We start from the raw sequence: 15,163 nt of genomic DNA on the forward strand, positions 1-15,163 counted from the left end.
GGCACTGCATCGCAGTGCTAGCTGTGCCACCAGAGACTCTGTCGCAGCCGGCCGCGACTGGGAGGTCCATGGGGCGACACACAATTGGCCGAGCGACGTCCGGGTTAGGGAGTGTTTAGCCGGTCCTTGTCTCATCGCGAACTAGCGTGTCCTGTGGCTGGGGTGATGGGGTCTTGGCTTCTGGGGTGATGGGGTCTAGTCTGCTGGGTTGATGCTGTCTAGTCTGCTGGGGTGATGGGGTCTAGTCTGCTGGGGTGATGGGGTCTAGTCTGCTGGGTTGATGCTGTCTAGTCTGCTGGGGTGATGCTGTCTAGTCTGCTGGGGTGATGGGGTCTAGTCTGCTGGGGTGATGGGGTCTAGTCTGCTGGGTTGATGCTGTCTAGTCTGCTGGGGTGATGGGGTCTAGTCTGCTGGGGTGATGGGGTCTAGTCTGCTGGGGTGATGGGGTCTAGTCTGCTGGGGTGATGGGGTCTAGTCTGCTGGGGTGATGGGGTCTAGTCTGCTGGGTTGATGCTGTCTAGTCTGCTGGGGTGATGGGGTCTAGTCTGCTGGGGTGATGGGGTCTTGTCTGCTGGGGTGATGGGGTCTATTGGTGACTACCTCGTGAAGCTGGTTGAGAGAATGCCAAGAGTGTGCAAAGCTGTCATCGAGGCAAAGGGTGGCTACTTTGAAGAAACTTAAATATGAAATATCTTTTGATTTGTTTAACACTTTTTGGTTACTACATGATTCCATATGTGTTATTTCATAGTTGACGTCTTCACTATTATTCTACAATGTAGAAAATAGTAAACAAATAAAGAAAAACCCTTGATTGAGTAGGTGTGTCCAAACTTTTGACTTGTACTGTATTTGGATGAATTAAAATTGTAGCTGAACAAAGTGAATTAAAGTAAAACAGGCATTCATCTCCATTAGACAAATATGAAGCGCTATTTAACTATTAATGATCTCAATTATATCTATACAGGCTGATATATAGTCTAGGCAATTTGACTCTGGCTGAACGAATAGGACCATTGAACAGTAGATAACATTTCCATTCAAATCATGTTCATGTAAGTATAGACGCTAACATTAGACGACGAAAATGCAGCCTGGTGTCAAGGTACCAAATAATATATTTATGATCCCATTACGCGCGGAAAGAACCATGAGACATAGACAATTATTTCATTTCAAGGTTTTGGATGATATTCTATGAGTCTGTCTCTAGATCTAATAAACATGTCAAATGAAAACTAGAATATAATAATTTGTAGATTAAATCAATGTTAGATTATTATATTTCTGTTTCGTAATATATTCCCGTAGCCTATTTTACGCGCTCGTTCCAATAATAACCTACCCGGTTGCGCGTGAATATAAACCGCAATTCCATAGGCTAGATCATAGATTATTTTCAAATAATATATTACTCATATTAAGAAAATATTTTTACTAAGTATTTTCATAAAGAGACATTGACTACTTTAGCAAGCACATTGTTGCATCCGATACAATTCACCACGGCTGTAACGGAACAGGGATACAGCAAGTCTCAACAGAAGATCTAGTGACTTCTCTCCACAACCACATACACACAGCGTAATAAAAGACAAGCTAAGAACAGAGTGAATGAATGGAAAAAAATGGCACTTACACTGAAAAGAGGCAGAAACTCCCACCATGCGTTACGGTGTTGAGGGCAAACAAATGACTCGTCCACTCGATATGTTACAACGACTAATGTTTCTCCGTCCAGTCTATTAGAATACGGCTCCAGAGTCAGAACCGTCCGTCAGAACTTTAGACCAGCAAAACCGCAGGGTGGCAAAGATTCTTCATTCAGTGGACAGAATTCTGGATGGAACGAAACTGAACAGGTGTTCGAGTTGAGCGCAGAAAACACCGAGATGATGCGAAGCTCCAAAACATTAACTACCGCTTCTGTTCTGCTTTCTGTAATTGAAAGCCTTTTTGTCTTCTAAAAATGTTGATAATTTCGTTTATAGATATAGGGTAGTCTAGAATTAGAGATGAATGACCACACGTTCGGATTTGCCTTTTCATACGTCTCGCGCGCCTGCGGGTTGTGTATCGGTTGACGTTCGAACGAGGAATAGAATAGTGGTGCTTCCTTCGCCTGCAGCTGGGTTCGGTCGGTCGGCGGAGTTCCAGGACCCAGGTGGAGGGAGGCCAGGAGGTGTGGGCGGGCTCCCAGCGGTGGGAGGAGGCGTGGGTGACAGGCGGAGGCGTCCGTCCTAAAACAGGTTGTAGAGGTCAAGTAGAAGTGTATAACAACGATATACTAGTACGGTTTGTCCAGGTTATTTTATTGCCCTGTCGTTCAGAAAGACTACTGAGCTCTGCCTCTATCCGAGGAATGGCTGTGATCCCGTCTGTCTGTTCTTCGCAAGAGTGCGAGTCAAGTAGGTACGCGCACACATAGTGGTCTGCCCAATGATGTGTAAACCCTGGATGGCTGTTTAGGTATTGGCCAGTTAGAGCTTTGACTTGAATCCACCTGTCGGCCATATTGGTACTTCCCAGTAGGAGCAATCCTCCACAGGAATGAATGGAATTCCACATTATTTCAGTAAAATGTTTCAAGGAGAAACTTACATGCATTTAATTTATTCGGTTGTTGTAGTCATTTTACGTTTAACTCATCAAATCATTTATATAAGTATGCATTAAGCTGTCTGTAATGGAATATGTGTAGCAACGCGAATGTAGACATTAAAAAAATCTAAATCTAAAAAATATCTTCAACACGGCGCCCCCTGTCAGTCCCAGTGGTTGGGGAGAAACAAGATGGAGACGAGGTATCTTCAACACAGCGTCCCCTGTCAGTCCCAGTGGTTGGGGAGAAACAAGATGGAGACGAGGTATCTTCAACACAGCGTCCCCTGTCAGTCCCAGTGGTTGGGGAGAAACAAGATGGAGACGAGGTATCTTCAACACAGCGCCCCCTGTCAGTCCCAGTGGTTGGGGAGAAACAAGATGGAGACGAGGTATCTTCAACACAGCGCCCCCTGTCAGTCCCAGTGGTTGGGGAGAAACAAGATGGAGACGAGGTATCTTCAACACAGCGCCCCCTGTATGTATGTACATGTAGTTATATACAGACACCTGTTAGTCAGGCTGATTGAGGTAGTATGTACATGTAGCTATATACAGACACCGGTTAGTCAGGCTGATTGAGGTAGTATGTACATGTAGCTATATACAGACACCTGTTAGTCAGGCTGATTGAGGTGGGGAGAAACAAGATGGAGAGAGGTATGTCAACACAGCGCCCTGTCAGTCCCAGTGTACATGTAGCTATATACAGACACCTGTTAGTCAGGCTGATTGAGGTAGTATGTACATGTAGCTATATACAGACACCTGTTAGTCAGGCTGATTGAGGTAGTATGTACATGTAGCCATATACAGACACCGGTTAGTCAGGCTGATTGAGGTAGTATGTACATGTGGGTATGGTTAAAGTGACAATGCATATATGATGAACAGAGAGTAGCAGAGGTGTAAAAAGAGGGGTTGGTGGGTGGGACACAATGCAGATAGCACTGTTAGCCAATGTGCGGGAGCACTGGTTGGTCAGGCCAACCAGTGACTATGCATATAAGATAAACAGAGAGTAGCAGCAGCGTAAAAGAGGGGTTGGGGGGTGGCACACAATCCAAATAGTCCAGGTAGCCATTTGTTTACCTGTTCAGGAGTCTTATGGCTTGGGGGAAAAACTGTTTAGAAGCCTCTTGGACTTGGCACTCCGCTACCGCTTGCCATGCGGTAGTAGAGAGAACAGTCTATGACTGGGGTGGCTGGGGTCTTTGACAGTTTTTAGGGCCTTCCTCTGACACCACCTGGTGTAGAGGTCCTGGATGGCAGGAAGCTCTGCCCCAGTGATGTACTGGGCCGTACACACTACCCTCTGTAGCGCCTTGCGGTCGGAGGCCGAGCAGTTGCCGTACCAGGCAGTGATACAACCGGCCAGGATGCTCTCAATGTTGCAACTGTAGAACCTTTTGAGGATCTCAGGACCCATGCCAAATCTTTTTAGTTTCCTGAGGGGGACTAGGCTTTGTCGTGCCCTCTTAACGACTGTCTTGGTATGTTTGGACCAATCCAGTTTGTTGTTGATGTGGACACCAAGGAATTTGAAGCTCTCAACCTGCTCCACTACAGCCCCGTCGATGAGAATGGGGACGTGCTCGGTGCTTCTTTTCCTGTAGTCCACAATCATCTCCTTAGTCTTGGTTACGTTGAGGGAGAGGTTGTTATTCTGGCACCCCCCAGCCAGGTCTCTGACCTCCTCCCTATAAACTGTCTCGTCGTTGTCAGTGATCAGGCCTACCACTGTTGTCATCTATAAACTTAATGATGGTGTTGCAGTCGTGCTTGGCCATGCAGTCGTGGGTGAAAAGGGAGTACGGGAGGGGACTGAGCACGCACCCCTGGGGAGCTCCAGTGTTGAGGATCAGCGTGGTAGATGTGTTGCTACCCTACCCTCACCACCTGGGGGTGGCCTGTCAGGAAATCCAGGATCCAGTTTCAGAGGGAGGTGTTTAGTCCCAGGTTCCTTAGCTTAGCGATTAGCTTTGAGGGTACTATGGTGTTGAACGCTGAGCTGTAGTCAATGAACAGCATTCTCACATAGGTGTTCCTTTTGTCCAGGTGGGAAAGGGCAGTGTGGAGCGCAATAGAGATTGCATCATCTGTGGATCTGTTTGGGCGGTATGCAAATTGGAGTGGGTCTAGGGTTTCTGGGATAATGGTGTTGATGTGAGTCGTTTCCAGCCTTTCAAAGCACTTCATACCTACGGACGTGAGAGCTACGGGTCTGTAGTCATTTAGTCAGGTTGCCTTTGTGTTCTTGGGCACAGGGACTTTGGTGGTCTGCTGTTGTGTCATGGTAAAGAAACCCCTCTTGACTTCAAATCAAATTTATTTATATAGCCCTTCGTACATCAGCTGATATCTCAAAGTGCTGTACAGAAACCCAGCCTAAAACCCCAAACAGCAAGCAATGCAGGTGTAGAACGGTGGCTAGGAAAAACTCCCTAGAAAGGCCAAAACCTAGGAAGAAACCTAGAGAGGAACCAGGCTATGTGGGGTGGCCAGTCCTCTTCTGGCTGTGCCGGGTGGAGATTATAACAGAACATGGCCAAGATGTTCAAATGTTCATAAATGACCAGCATGGTCAAATAATAATAAGGCAGAACAGTTGAAACTGGAGCAGCAGCACAGTCAGGTGGAAATTGAAACTGGAGCAGCAGCATGGCCAGGTGGACTGGGGACAGCAAGGAGTCCTCATGTCAGGTAGTCCTGGGGCATGGTCCTAGGGCTCAGGTCCTCCGAGAGAGAGAAAGAAAGAGAGAAGGAGAGAATTAGAGAACGCACACTTAGATTCACACAGGACACCGAATAGGACAGGAGAAGTACTCCAGATATAACAAACTGACCCCAGCCCCCTGACACATAAACTACTGCAGCATAAATACTGGAGGCTGAGACAGGAGGGGTCAGGAGACACTGTGGCCCCATCCGAGGACACCCCCGGACAGGGCCAAACAGGAAGGATATAACCCCACCCACTTTGCCAAAGCACAGCCCCCACACCACTAGAGGGATATCTTCAACCACCAACTTACCATCCTGAGACAAGGCTGAGTATAGCCCACAAAGATCTCCGCCACGGCACAACCCAAGGGGGGGCGCCAACCCAGACAGGATGGCCACAACAGTGAATCAACCCACTCAGGTGACGCACCCCCCCAGGGACGGCATGAGAGAGCCCCAGTAAGCCAGTGACTCAGCCCCTGTAATAGGGTTAGAGGCAGAGAATCCCAGTGGAAAGAGGGGAACCGGCCAGGCAGAGACAGCAAGGGCGGTTCGTTGCTCCAGAGCCTTTCCGTTCACCTTCCCACTCCTGAGCCAGACTACACTCAATCATATGACCCACTGAAGAGATGAGTCTTCAGTAAAGACTTAAAGGTTGAGACCGAGTTTGTGTCTCTGACATGGGTAGGCAGACCATTCCATAAAAATGGAGCTCTATAGGAGAAAGCCCTGCCTCCAGCTGTTTGTTTAGAAATTCTAGGGACAATTAGGAGGCCTGCGTTGTGCCATGGTAAAGAAACCCCTCTTGACTTCAGACTGCTGTGTCATGGTAAAGAAACCCTTCTTGACTTCAGACTGTTGTGCCATGGTAAAGAAACCCCTCTTGACTTCAGACAGTTGTACCATGGTAAAGAAACCCCTCTTGACTTCAGACTGTTGTGTCATGGTAAAGAAACCCCTCGACTTCAGACTGTTGTACCATGGTAAAGAAACCCCTTTTGACTTCAGACTGTTGTGTCATGGTAAAGAAACCCCTCTTGACTTCAGACTGTTGTACCATGGTAAAGAAACCCCTCTTGACTTCAGACTGTTGTACCATGGTAAAGAAACCCCTCTTGACTTCAGACTGTTGTACCATGGTAAAGAAACCCCTCTTGACTTCAGACTGTTGTACCATGGTAAAGAAACCCCTCTTGACTTCAGACTGTTGTACCATGGTAAAGAAACCCTCTTGACTTCAGACTGTTGTACCATGGTAAAGAAACCCCTCTTGACTTCAGACTGTTGTACCATGGTAAAGAAACCCCTCTTGACTTCAGACTGTTGTACCATGGTAAAGAAACCCCTCTTGACTTCAGACTGTTGTACCATGGTAAAGAAACCCCTCGACTTCAGACTGTTGTGTCATGGTAAAGAAACCCCTCGACTTCAGACTGTTGTACCATGGTAAAGAAACCCCTCTTGACTTCAGACTGTTGTGTCATGGTAAAGAAACCCCTCGACTTCAGACTGTTGTACCATGGTAAAGAAACCCCTCGACTTCAGACTTCAGACTGTTGTACCATTGTAAAGAAACCCCTCTTGACTTCAGACTGTTGTGTCATGGTAAAGAAACCCCCCTTGACTTCAGACTGTTGTACCATGGTAAAGAAACCCCTCTTGACTTCAGAATGTTGTACCATGGTAAAGAAACCCCTCTTGACTTCAGACTGTTGTACCATGGTAAAGAAACCCCTCTTGACTTCAGACTGTTGTACCATGGTAAAGAAACCCCTCTTGACTTCAGACTGTTGTACCATGGTAAAGAAACCCTCTTGACTTCAGACTGTTGTACCATGGTAAAGAAACCCCTCTTGACTTCAGACTGTTGTACCATGGTAAAGAAACCCCTCTTGACTTCAGACTGTTGTACCATGGTAAAGAAACCCCTCTTGACTTCAGACTGTTGTACCATGGTAAAGAAACCCCTCTTGACTTCAGACTGTTGTACCATGGTAAAGAAACCCCTCTTGACTTCAGACTGTTGTACCATGGTAAAGAAACCCCTCTTGACTTCAGACTGTTGTACCATGGTAAAGAAACCCCTCTTGACTTCAGACTGTTGTACCATGGTAAAGAAACCCCTCTTGACTTCAGACTGTTGTACCATGGTAAAGAAACCCCTCTTGACTTCAGACTGTTGTACCATGGTAAAGAAACCCCTCTTGACTTCAGACTGTTGTACCATGGTAAAGAAACCCCTTGACTTCAGACTGTTGTACCTAAAGAAACCCCCTCTGTGACTTCAGACTGTTGTACCATGGTAAAGAAACCCCTCTTGACTTCAGACTGTTGTACCATGGTAAAGAAACCCCTCTTGACTTCAGACTGTTGTACCATGGTAAAGAAACCCCTCTTGACTTCAGACTGTTGTACCATGGTAAAGAAACCCCTCTTGACTTCAGACTGTTGTACCATGGTAAAGAAACCCCTCTTGACTTCAGACTGTTGTACCATGGTAAAGAAACCCCTCTTGACTTCAGACTGTTCTACCATGGTAAAGAAACCCCTCTTGACTTCAGACTGTTGTACCATGGTAAAGAAACCCCTCTTGACTTCAGACTGTTGTACCATGGTGTATGGAAATTGTACACTAAGACTGTTCTGTAATTTCAACAGTAAAACACTGTAGAATGTACAGTAAAATACCTTAACAATGAATCAAATCAAATTGCATTTGTCACATACATGTGTTTAATAAATAATGAATATTGTTTACATACTGTATCTTGCATTACTCATCTCATATGAATATACTATACTCTATTCTACTGTATCTTAGTCTATGCATTACTCATCTCATATGAATATACTATACTCTATTCTACTGTATCTTAGTCTATGCATTACTCATCTCATATGAATATACTATACTCTATTCTACTGTATCTTAGTCTATGCATTACTCATCTCATATGAATATACTATACTCTATTCTACTGTATCTTAGTCTATGCATTACTCATCTCATATGAATATACTATACTCTATTCTACTGTATCTTATCTTAGTCTATGCATTACTCATCTCATATGAATATACTATACTCTATTCTACTGTATCTTAGTCTATGCATTACTCATCTCATATGAATATACTATACTCTATTCTACTGTATCTTAGTCTATGCATTACTCATCTCATATGAATATACTATACTCTATTCTACTGTATTAGATACTACTGCACTGTTAGATACTACTGCACTGTTAGATACTACTGCACTGTTAGATACTACTGCACTGTTAGATACTACTGCACTGTTAGATACTACTGCACTGTTAGATACTGCTGCACTGTTAGATACTACTGCATTGTTAGATACTACTGCATTGTTAGATACTACTGCACTGTTAGATACTACTGTTAGATACTACTGCATTGTTAGATACTACTGCACTGTTAGATACTACTGTTAGATACTACTGCATTGTTAGATACTACTGCACTGTTAGATACTACTGCACTGTTAGATACTACTGCACTGTTAGATACTACTGCACTGTTAGATACTACTGCACTGTTAGATACTACTGCACTGTTAGATACTACTGCACTGTTAGATACTACTGCACTGTTAGAGCTAGAAACACAAGCATTTAGTTAGACGCAGGTCCTAATCCAGGCACTTGTCATCTCCCGTCTGGATTACTGCAACTCGCTGTTGGCTGGGCTCCCTGCCTGTGCCATTAAACCCCTACAACTCATCCAGAACGCCGCAGCCCGTCTGGTGTTCAACCTTCCCAAGTTCTCTCACGTCACCCCGCTCCTCCGCTCTCTCCACTGGCTTCCAGTTGAAGCTCGCATCCGCTACAAGACCATGGTGCTTGCCTACGGAGCTGTGAGGGGAACGGCACCTCAGTACCTCCAGGCTCTGATCAGGCCCTACACCCAAACAAGGGCACTGCGTTCATCCACCTCTGGCCTGCTCGCCTCCCTACCACTGAGGAAGTACAGTTCCCGCTCAGCCCAGTCAAAACTGTTCGCTGCTCTGGCCCCCCAATGGTGGAACAAACTCCCTCACGACGCCAGGACAGCGGAGTCAATCACCACCTTCCGGAGACACCTGAAACCCCACCTCTTTAAGGAATACCTAGGATAGGATAAAGTAATCCTTCTCACCCCCCTTAAAAGATTTAGATGCACTATTGTAAAGTGGCTGTTCCACTGGATGTCATAAGGTGAAAGCACCAATTTGTAAGTCGCTCTGGATAAGAGCGTCTGCTAAATGACTTAAATGTAATGTACTACTGCGCTGTCGGAGCTAGAAACACAAGCATTTAGTTAGATATTACTGCATTGTTGGAGCTAGGAACACAAGCATTTAGTTAGATACTACTGCACTGTTGGAGCTAGAAACACAAGAATTTAGTTAGATACTACTGCACTGTTGGAGCTAGGAACACAAGCATTTAGTTAGATTTTTCTGTACTGTTGGAGCTAGGAACACAAGCATTTAGTTAGATTTTTCTGAACTGTTGGAGCTAGGAACACAAGCATTTAGCTAGATTTTTCTGAACTGTCGGAGCTAGAAACACAAGCATTTCGCTAAACCCGCAATAACATCAGCTAAAGTTACATTATTAAAGTAGCTAGTCATCCATTTATTAAAGTGGTTTCAATGTAGGCAGCAGTCTCTCTGTGTTAGTGATGGCTTTTTAACAGTTTGATGGCCTTGAGATAGAAGCTGTTTTTCAGTCTCTCAGTCCCAGCTTAGATGCACCTGTACTGACCTCGCCTTCTGGATGATAGCGGGGTGAACAGGCAGTGGCTCGGGTGGTTGTTGTCCTTGATGATGATAGAGGAATTCTAAATTCCTTTATTCTTTAATTGCCAAAATCAATTAGCACTCATTTCTAATTCATTAATGAATTGTAAGTTCATTAATTATGCATGAAGTAGATCGAGACCAGTCTTAAAAGCCAGGTAAAGAGCGTTTATTACGAGAGAGTACTGAATGCTTACACACATTTCCACAGGTTATAAACTGAAAATGACGTCAGCGTTTTCCAAACGTTCCGTTTCACAAACAGAGGGCCCCTCTAACTCTCAAGCCTCCGCGTTATCAGCACGAAGTCAAGGCCAGTCAGCATAAATCAACATTCCCGACCATTTGGAGATGGCCCGTTCCCACCACCTGGAGATTTGTACAACTGAATGAACTAAGGAACAGACCTACATTGTTACTAACTCCTGACTACATTATATACAATTGGGAAAGGGAGCAAGAGGGAAAACTCACATGTACCGTACATTATAGCATTTGGACTAGTCAGTTTCTGATTGGAATGTATACATAATTAGTCATTTCAACCATATTTTCCTCTATCAATCCTCCCTTTGATCAAATATTATACATTCAAATCTACAAAATGAAAATATTATTATAAATGTTTACCCGACTCTTCACCCATCATTAATCAAATCTAACCTTAACTCCAACTGTTTTTAAACCTACATCAGAATCATAACTCCTCTTTCAGGATTTTTTTTTTCTTTTTACAATCTTTATTAAAAAACAGTTTAATCATTGAAACAAATTACAATCTAATTCCCCTTCATCTCAACACTATTCTCATCAAACATAAATTCCCCACAAATGACAGATCCAGATTCGTCCACTTCCTCTGTAGACATGCCTTCAGTCCTCCATGGGTCAGAACCTGGAATCGGCCCATAACGCACCATCTGTAGTGTCATTGATCTCTCCAGAGTCCTGGAAACAATAACTTTCATACATACACGCAATCAACCACGTACGTACAAGACTAACACAGTCACACCGGTTAAGGTGGCCCATAACACCACATTTTTCCATAAATACTGTCTACCCAATTTAGTTCAGAGAATTATCCACCCCAGAGTTTCTGCCAACCCGTGAGCCAGGGTGGTCAAAACAGCTGAGGCTTCAGGCACTGATTCGTCCGGAGCTGTGCTACCCCGGGATGTAAGACATGGTCCTGATTATCACGCCCACTTCCCCCTTTTATCTAATGCAATTCTATTCTGTCAGGTCTTCCAGCTGGTTGCTTCAGTCTGTTCTACAAACCCTTTAATAACCCTTCTGGTAACTATAATTAATCCAGTCTACATTCTTATTGAGAGTAGACCACTCTAATCCTGCTAGTATCTGATTTATTGCCTTGAACTCATCCGGCACACCTCGTGGAACCCCAATGTTATCAATATATACTCTTTCGCCAAAAGACCCAGATGGAGCATCTCTTCTCTCTCGTTTGGCTAACTTCATGTCTTGGTGTTGTATGAGTGTAAAAGGCATTCCTAACCAGTCCAATCAGTCGGCAATACTGATAACAAACTCATTCCCCCGCACAACCACCAGATGGCGACACTGGCCCATTTTATTTTGTTGAAATCCCCAGAGTTCAACCAGCCTGTCAATTCAGACATGGTCTCGTCAGTGGTCATATTCTCTGTACTAACTTGGGTCCTGGGGATATAAATAGTGCAAATCAATACAACTGTCATTATCTGGCATTCCTGCTTTCATGAACAGCTTTACCATACATGCCATTCCCTTCGGGGGAATTAATTCCGTTCAGTGGGAAAGGGATAGTTGTTAACTGGGGTTTAGCGTTCGCACAGGCATAACATTCTTCTTTTTTTCTTTAATGTTAATTCGCACCTTTATACAATACTTCCTTTGCTCGGGAACACAGTCCAAAACGCCAACCCTTACTATACTCCACCTGATCCCAAATTGAGTGTATGGGTTTACGTAGCCATCCCTTTCAGTGTGAGCTATGACCTGTGTCCACGATCAATATGGGAACCTGCACTGATATCTCTTCTATTTTGGAACAAAATCCTCACCGTCTAAACCATGGGTCAAATTACCACTCTCCGCATATCTAGTAGGACGTGCTGTATCAGGAATATGTCACCCACGATAAGACAGCCCAGACGAACAGCTTCCATGTGAAACCCCACCCTTTCCCCGAGAACACATCACTTAGCAAGAGCCAGATACATCTTCACTTCTATGAACAAAAACAGGGGTGACAGGACAGGGAGGGTTACTTCATTCGAGAGATGGCCCCCGGAATTCTGTTAATTCCAGTTCTCCTCCCGAACACTGTTTATTTGTTCGACAGTGAATATGTATCTTACCCCCCCGCAGTGCGATATGAATCCGGGTGGCCCACGGGACTGGATTGAGTGTCTTCACCTGTAGTTCACCTGTAGTGCATAAACTCTTGGACATACAGGTTTGGTTAATAAAACAATTTCTTATTCGTCAAACCAATTAGCTAAAAAAATTGTTTTTATTAGTTAATTATCCCGTAGGTCACATCCTATTCTAGAACACTATTTACCCATCCCCCTTTTGTTACCTGGCTCTGCCCAGGTAACAACCTTGCCTTATTCTTATACAATGACTTAGATAAGATTTAGTGAATTTATCCTAATGTCTGAAATTCCATTTAGGAGTGTCCCTTTTCTTTTTCCACATGTCCAATTCTCACTTTTGTCTCCACTCAGTAATTTATCTACACACTATGTTATCTTTGCTCGTCCTGGCCCCCCTTCTAAAACTTCTCTGCTCTCCAACCTTCAAGGTCTCTGCAGTGCAGGGGAGGGCTCCTCTGTCTGCCTATAGCTATGTTTCTCATGTTTTCCAAATTTGAACTACATGTCTCACTGTTTGGCTCCATCCAAACCCATGGACCCTCTTTTAGAAAAAAAAACATGTCTATGAGCGGCTTTTCTCCAAATTCCTTAATCAATCTATCTTAATCCTAACAATAATCCTAACTCCTCATAGATGTCATATATTCCTGTTAAATATAATACTATTTAAAAACTTATAATCTAATAAATGCTAACCATATTAAAAATCCTTCCTACAATAACAAGCCCTCTCCTTGGGGACCCTCAGTATTCTATCTGACAATAACATGGATTTAATGTGTTGCAAAGTGTGGAATAAAACTTTGGTCCTGGAAAACAGAGTAAAGCAGAACAAAGCATTCTTATAACCCATCTGGTCCTCTCAGCTACTCTTATCCAGCACCAGGTGGGCACCATGCCACCCCTCACAACAGGGAGAACAACCATACATGGGTCATCCTCAGTCAGTCTCATCCTCCCCTGAAAGCATGCTTCACCTCAGCCTCTCCAACTGGAGCATCAAGCAAAGGCATCGTGCCTGAAGCCTTCACCACATCTGTAACAGACTTCTTAAAACACGGTATGATGCAAGCAGCACATCACATCAATAACAAATAATACAAGAATTAGGGTCAGAAATCCAGTAACCACCATACCAGTATACTTACCAAACCAGGCTCCCCACCAAGAGGACAGTCAGACTCCTCTACCCCCGCCATGGTCCTCATCTCAGCAGATCATCAAGCCCATTAAGGCCCTTAGATATACTACCATCTGGACTGGTGTTATTAGGGATATACGTACAACATTGTTCACCGAACATCTTGCAGACTCCCCCCTGACTAGCAAGAAGCATCCCCTAAGCAAGTCTATTCTGTATAAGACAGCCACAATTTGTCCCTACCATCAAAACCAGTCTCCGTGCCTAATTGATCAATAGCTGAATAGTCTAACATTAATTACCTGAATGGGATTTTTAACACAGTGGTGGCAGGTTCGGTCCAGGGGTGGTAGAAGAGTGTGTCTGGCCCCCTGGCTCGTCTGAGACCTCTGGTTTTGGCAGTACCTTAATAGAAAACACACCCACCGTGTCTGTCCCGGTCCTTTGTAGTCCGGGGGTGTAAGTGCCTGCATCAGAGAGCTTAATAGTTTTGATGGTTAGTAGGATTTCATCACCTTTACAAAGTTCAACAGTACTCCCAGGTTTCCCCTATATCATGGGAAACCTATCCACCTTTGTGGGATTCCCTATGCCATAAGGATATCCTCTTCTCCAGTCCCAGAACTGTCCCAAGTTGGTTATCATGTAATCCCAATACGGACACCCTCCCCCATTACACAGGTAATGTCCCCGTCTTTTGACACTCCTGTACACGGGTGTTAAAATCAAATAAAAATACCTCAATTTCTTCCCTGCCCTGTTGGCTCAAAATATGTTATCTTCCCCTATTTATTCTCAATGATGAATATGACTTTCTCTCTGTTACAATACCAACTCCCTAATAGCCCATTCAAAAAAACTTCACAGCTAATGTTATAAGACAGAATCCTGAACCACTTTCTCATTTGCGGTTCAAACAGTAATTCTAAACCCTCAACCAAAACTGCTTCATTTCTAATGAATTTACCTTAAAACTAGTAACTCAATATGACTCCATTCATTATACAAATGACTCTCCCCTGAAGCTGACAGACCTCAGAAGCCAGTCATGATAAGGTCAAAAGGCCATACCATATTAGACATAAAGATCCCTTTATCCTTACAATAGAAATAGTCACCTGTATAATTCAAACCCATAAAAAAAAAATCTCATAAGGTTCCATATGTGAGCGTGCCTCTTTAAAATATCCTTGCACTAAAACAAATCGTTCTTACAGTTGTTTTATATATATATAATTTGCAGACCTTTTTCAATTTGGTCGTTTAAAGCTGCTCTCTCCCCCAAAATTATAATCCCAGGAGGCCTCTAAAAGTGAGACACCACATCCCTAACTATCATTCACTAATGCTACCTCGAATCAGAAACTCAATAAGTGAACTATAACTAAAACCTAATGATAATTCCCCTTGACTCAAATCATCAATCATAAGTTTTAAACATCGTCTCACGGATATGTTTACTTAAATGACCATGCTACCTTTAGATACAATTAACCCGATAAC

This window comes from Oncorhynchus nerka, linkage group LG4, assembly GCF_034236695.1.
Source record: "Oncorhynchus nerka isolate Pitt River linkage group LG4, Oner_Uvic_2.0, whole genome shotgun sequence".
NCBI classification, from domain to species: Eukaryota; Metazoa; Chordata; class Actinopteri; order Salmoniformes; family Salmonidae; genus Oncorhynchus; species Oncorhynchus nerka.